The sequence below is a fragment of the Triticum dicoccoides genome, chromosome 7A (genome assembly GCF_002162155.2).
Source record: "Triticum dicoccoides isolate Atlit2015 ecotype Zavitan chromosome 7A, WEW_v2.0, whole genome shotgun sequence".
Classification (NCBI taxonomy): domain Eukaryota; kingdom Viridiplantae; phylum Streptophyta; class Magnoliopsida; order Poales; family Poaceae; genus Triticum; species Triticum dicoccoides.
Window position 1 is genome coordinate 68,534,467 of NC_041392.1, and position 6,357 is coordinate 68,540,823.

Below are 6,357 nucleotides of genomic sequence, written 5' to 3' on the forward strand. Positions count from 1 at the left end.
CCTCTTATAAGCTTGCACGTGCAACACACGTCTATACTAAAACACATTGTATCAAATATTTGTAGTTCTAAAAAGCTATCTTCAAAAATCAAACAAGGTTTCTGAGTCAACCCAAACAAAAATCCAGAAACTAAGATAACATCATCCATTAGCTGCCATAAACATCTCATCACTTATCCTCTTTCTCCGCGTCGACAGCCTTCTTCATCCGGGCTCCCAACAGGTGTTGGTTAAACATCTCGACACGAAGCTTGCCGTATGCATGTGCTTCTCGCCGCCGCGAGTGATGGGCATGTAGTGGCCCTGGACCTCTGGATGGCTGTAGCAAGGCCGTGTTAGGATCAAATCACCATCCTTGAAGCAAAAGAGGTGTAAACACGAAGAAAAATAAACAAATTCAATAGTTGCAAGCACACCTTACGAAGATAAAGCTTGCCAGGTTGTCGTTGTATCTCGCGCCTGTCGACATTAGACTGCATAACCTCCAGTTACATGTTCTTCCGTTGGGATGTCCATGACTTACATTTACAGTACATAAACATCAACAAATAATAAAAGAAATCTGTATAATATAAGCCGGTGTCTCTACATATAATCTCATGTAGCATCCTAACAAAAAGTCTGAAATATGCCATTCTGCAAACTAAAGTTTTTGCATATTATATAGACATACCAAGTTCAGTGTTGTGAGTTTAGAAAGACGCTAAAGTAAAATTTCAGAACCACTGTCAGTTATTTTCATCAAGGCTATTTTTTTGGCTTTATCATTTACCATTTCCCCACGGGCTGGAAATATTCATAAGGATACAATTTCACAAGAACATCAACGGAAGAGCAGTCAATCATTCTCTGAAGTTTGAATGACAGAAATGCAATTTCTGACCCAGGTGTATGGTGCACGATACGCCCACCTAAATATAATAAATCAGAATTGTTATGTCTAATATTTCCGTGCTTTTATATATTAGTTTTTTAAATTGCACTTTTAAGAGGAGAAATATTTCATGGACAGTTAAAATCCCCAGGCATTGGAACTGCATTTGCTCGATCCTTGAGTGGATACCTTCGTTGTTACCCTTTAGCATCCTAACTACTACAAATTTTAGTGGGGGTAGTTAGAGAAACAGGCAGAAAATAGGAAGTAAATTATACTCCCAAGAAAAGAAAAACAAAAGATAAGAGTAATCTGGATGTGGCATACCTGGAAAGTAGAGCTGAGACTGACTAACCATTTTGCATTAAGGTTTGCAAATACATCATCTCGATATTTGAAAAAGGGTCCTTATAATCAGAACAATCTATTTGGCAATAGCAGTTTCACCCAAGTTGGTTTTGCGATGCAAGAACAGAAAGAAAATTCAGTTCTTTTCTACATCAGGCTAATACAAGAGAAAAGTACACGCATAATCAATGCGGACAGATTGATGATATGACATACCCACATAGAACCTAGCTAATATGCATAACAATGACAAGTTATTTATTTCATCATATTAAGGCCAAATGCAGGGCTTATCGCCCCTGATTATGCATACAAAACACGGAGCTAAGTATATGCATTTTAGATTTGGAATAAACATTTGGTAGGCTTTTCATCCTTACCATGCTCTTCAACATATAACATGCATTTCAACAGATAACAGTAAGAAGCAAACCATCATCGAATTATTTGATCTACTAAAAGTAAGGAATGCTCCTCCGTGTTTGGAAGGATACGATAGGATTTCTTGCCCACAAGTGATAACCTCAACCTCTTGTTGCTACCTCTCTGTTGGACTGATGGTGATCCTTGTATTTGCAATGCAACTGCTCAATGTTTCCTAAATCATAAGACAATGAAAAAGAATAAAAATCAAAAGGTATGGACAGACAAATCAGAGAATATAAATTGGTAGGGCACTGGATAGTATCACAATAAATAGAACACAAAGTAACTTTCAGACAGAACCAACATAGTACCTACTTGCTCAACACATATCAGCTGATCTTTGAGCATACTGGACATATAATGGTATTATAATATACAGGAGAAAGCATAAAAGGAAGTTATTCATTATAAACTTTTGGATACAAAAAAGATAAGCCAAAGGTAAGAAGTCATACCTTGAGAAGGAGAAAAGGTTCCGAAAGTGCTGAATTGAGCTCGAGCGCAGACTCTCGTTATCTCCCACGTTGTTTCTCTGCAAGATTCGGACATCCGAGTGTATAAGCAGGTGTATTCCAAATAGTATATGTCCCATCAATCTGTTGCGTGGCCCACTATGGCCCAACATTTATTAAGCCTGTTGCCGTCACGTAGAGTCGGGACAGATGGATCGCTAACGAGCTGAGCCATTTTCTCCGACCCCGAGCCTTCTACCGCCAATTGTTCCTTGTCTCAGAATTCAAAACAGAGCAAGGATTAGATCCTAACCAATTTCTGCCTACAGCTCACACGAGTAATACTGCCACGTACAAAACAGAGCACATCAATTGTCGTTCAGTCTAAAATTCACGTACCATATCAGTCCCGTTGAGCCAATTCTTTGTCCACAGAGGAAATAGGAGATCATTACAGCACAAATAACACACGCATGTTGACATACAAGTATCTTTTTTACTCTAAAAAAATGCTGTTATACAGTTTCATGATGCCATTGCTGGCAAATTTCAACAGCAACTCAATTGCCCAAGTTGGAATTACGCCCAAAAAACAATTCCATAACTAAAAACTCTTTGTGATGCACAACTGGAGGGAATTTGAGCCCAACTGTCTAACCATTTGGCATGAGCGCCGACTCAAGCCCCTGCACCCAGTCTCATTTCAGCCGGTTTGTACAAAAAAATTCTCAAGTGACCCTGTACACCATGGTTCTTGCAGCCAGGAGGTTTGCATGGTCTCCCAATCTCTTTTATTATTGCGGGCGCCCACAGCTAACTTGACCACGCTGCCTCTAAATGAACTCGCTGATCCAATGCGAATCCTGCTTACAAATGACACCACAGTTTAGTCAGTACCACACCATATAACTTCCACATTGTTGTTTCATGTCCAGCTTCAAGCACACGAACGAGTCAGTGTACTTCCAAAAGAAATGTATTGGATGCACTTAGCTTTTCCTAAATACCTTAATCAGCATAAAGTTCCACTACATTCTATTTCTTGGTAATCACCAAATCACACAACACTTATTTCTAAAGGTTATTGCGACTTCACTTCTGACATGGAGGGAGCGTACATCCTACGAGCAATGCCGCAACTTAGCCCTTTAAAAAGTCTACGAACAACATTTCTATTTCAACGGTTTGTAGCTTTCCTACAAATTACAAAGTGTAACCTGATGTCTTTTAAAAACTTATAAGAATTTTTCTGAACATATTTCACTAGTGTCTTTTTTCTATTTAAAAGGGAGATTTATCAGTTGACCACAGCTTTGCTCAATGCAATTGAAGTGAAAATAACTGGCGTCTGCTACATATTTCTGTCAAAAATGCATGACACACCTTCTAAGTACAGTCTTACCACACTGCAGCAATGAATGTTTCCGCACATCTACTAAAATTATTATGTCAAACACTAACCTCCTTGCCCACCATGGTGCTTGCGGATTGAGTTTCCCCGCAGACAACTCCAATTCCGGCGGGGAGTTCTCCTTCCCGGAGCCCACACCAGTAGCCAGCTCACAGACCCGCCCTTCGGCACTAATGGCTGCTGTCGACACCTGATGGACATCAATGGCATCCGCGGCCACCGGTGTCCTAGACGGACCCCTCAAGCATTACGTGTCGTTCACCTCCTCAATCTACGGAAATCCGGCGAGAACTTGATTTCAATCACCACTGATGCAGTGCAGTTTCAGATCTGAAAAAAGTACGATCAGAGAGACAAGAACATGTACTCACCAGCCGTACACATCAATGTGCTTGTGCAAGGGCTAGTGGATCGTCTCACCAAAATTCAGTGAAAGGGAATGATTGTGACTCCCCCTGTGCTCTGCAATGTACCACTCATCGTCCTCTGCCCGTAGCAGTCTTATTAGAGCCGGGCATTCGCAACGACAAGACCTCGTGTTCTCAACACCATCTTTATCCTACATATGTATTTTATTTTATCAGAGAAATAACAATCATGAATCAATTAAAAATCAACCCCAATTAAATGAATGCCAAATAAGTAACCATAGTGCTCCACATGTCATACGTACCGAGCATCTGCATACTATTTCCTGCATGCATTTCGTTCTCTAAACATTCAACCTGCTCTTTCCATGTCAAATCCAAAAACCCCTTTCCCAAGAATACAAGTCCTATAAATTGTACGCCTCGCCAAGTGAGTCGATACTTGTCCCAAGCGCTGGAGTGATAACATTATTGCTCGGGTTCTCTGCAAACATCCTAACTGCCTTCTTGAAAGCGCTCACACGATATGGGCAAGGTGCCATGTTGGGGGCAGCAGCACCAACCGTAACCTGACTACTTGCCTCAATTAACTCGAACCAGTAAACAACATGCTGCACTCCCAATAAATAAATTACTAGACCATCAAAAACTGTTATTTCCAGTAAACAACATCCAGGCAGGACTCTTTCAGTTGCATCAATCAACTGAATTAACTAAATCCAGTAAACAACATGCTGCACTCTCAACTAATGAATTAATATACAGTGCAAAATTCTTATTCCAGTAAACAACATCCATCAGTCTAACTGGACCATTCACCCAGGATTTCAAAAGCAACTTACAGTAGTCTGGATTCTAAATGGGCAAAATTAACTCTAAGCAGCTAAAGAAAAAATGAAACGTATTTTCCTCACCTCTAATTCCAGATAGAAGCATGTGGATTCATCTTTCCAGTTCAGAGCTCCGAGGCCTGGCACGAGCTGTCCCTCATTCACCACCGCTGATGTGTCCATCACGTAGATCCGTGCTTCCGCGCTCACTGTCGTAGGCCAGTGTATTGTCTGTCCATACGTTTGGGAAATTGCATGGTTGTGCCCATCTCGATGCTCTGCTATGTACCATCCATTGTCCTTTGTCCGCAGTAGTCTGATGAGGGCTGGGAATTCACACCGGCAGGAACGAGTATTTTCAACAATTGGCTTCCCCTGATGGAACAAACAAAAAGTCAGATTCGGTCACAAGCATTTTTAAATCTGTTCTCTATGAAAAACTAGTAATCAATTTCCGCTGTAACATTAGCCGTACCACACATCCACGGACTATCTCTTGCCTACACTTAGTCCTGCTAATGTTTAGCCTGCTCTTTCCATATCGTATTCCAAATCCTTTCTCCCAGGAGTACAAATTGTAAAAGTCATAAGCTTCTCCGAGCGTGTCAAAACTTGTTCCAATCTTTGGCACCATAACTATGTCACCTGGATGCTCGGCAAATTCCCTGACAGACTTCTCCAGTGCCGTGACCCTGTCCGGGCAAGGAGGCCTTCCTAGAGCAGTAGCACCTACACGCACTCTGCCTAGTCACAGCAGAGAAACAATCAGGTGGTGTTTTCTGCTACATCCATTTGTTATGAAATTCCAGCCCACAAAATTCTAAGCTACACTAACATCTTACAAAATTGCAATTCATGCTATAGTATCCTAAACAAGTTTATAAAACCTTCCCACACACGTATATATACTGCTGGTGTTCATGCTATTTAATCACGGTTATGTATACTGTTCCACCCTCATTTCATCAGTTACTGCTTGCATATCTGACAGGACACACACATTTGCAGTGCCAAATTTTGATGCAATTCAGATGGTAAGTTGTAGTACCTTTGCGTCCACCCTGGTGTTTATGGGTCAATTTGCTCTATTGAGTGCTCGGAGCACTGAGCCATGTCCGCGCCTGCTGCCTCCGCCCGGCAGATCTGCCCGTCAGCACTTGAAGCGGCCGGTGCTGGATCCTCAACCTCAGCCACCGCGGATACTGGGAAGTGGGAACCGCACGGGCTCCATTGCCCCGTTGTTATCATTCACCTCTTCCAGGAGCGTTCTACTTAATCAACCCAAAATTTTAAGCGACGGAATCTAGATCAGTACCCAAAATCCAAGTCAAAACCATTGAAAATAATGGGCCAAGTAGCAGATCCCAACCTGTTTATCGGCTGCAGTAAGAATTCCATGGTCGCCGGAGCCTGTCCGAGGTTGCTGCACCGCCCAGTCGCCGTCGTCGGAGTCATTATCTCCACCTCTTCATCGACCGGGACGAGAGGCAAATCCAACTTCACTCCCGTAACCAGCGACTGACCCAACTACTGCATTAAGTGCGGGCACTGCCAGCGCTAGCGGAGAGTACCGTACCTGATCCACGGATCAGGACGCCGGCGACAAGCTCGAGCCACGGCTCAGGCACGCACAGGCGACGCCATGCAC

General features: G+C 42.4%; 1 long non-coding RNA gene across 1 annotated transcript; it reads right to left on the minus strand.

The window, feature by feature from the left end:
- Window positions 1–5,435: 5,435 nt before the first annotated feature.
- LOC119329675 lies at window positions 5,436–6,140 on the minus strand. The gene is made up of 3 exons (XR_005159651.1): window positions 6,079–6,140; window positions 5,758–5,977; window positions 5,436–5,449 (listed from the first exon to the last, which is right to left on the minus strand). It is a non-coding gene; the product is annotated as an uncharacterized LOC119329675 (long non-coding RNA).
- Between the last annotated feature and the right edge of the window lie 217 nt (window positions 6,141–6,357).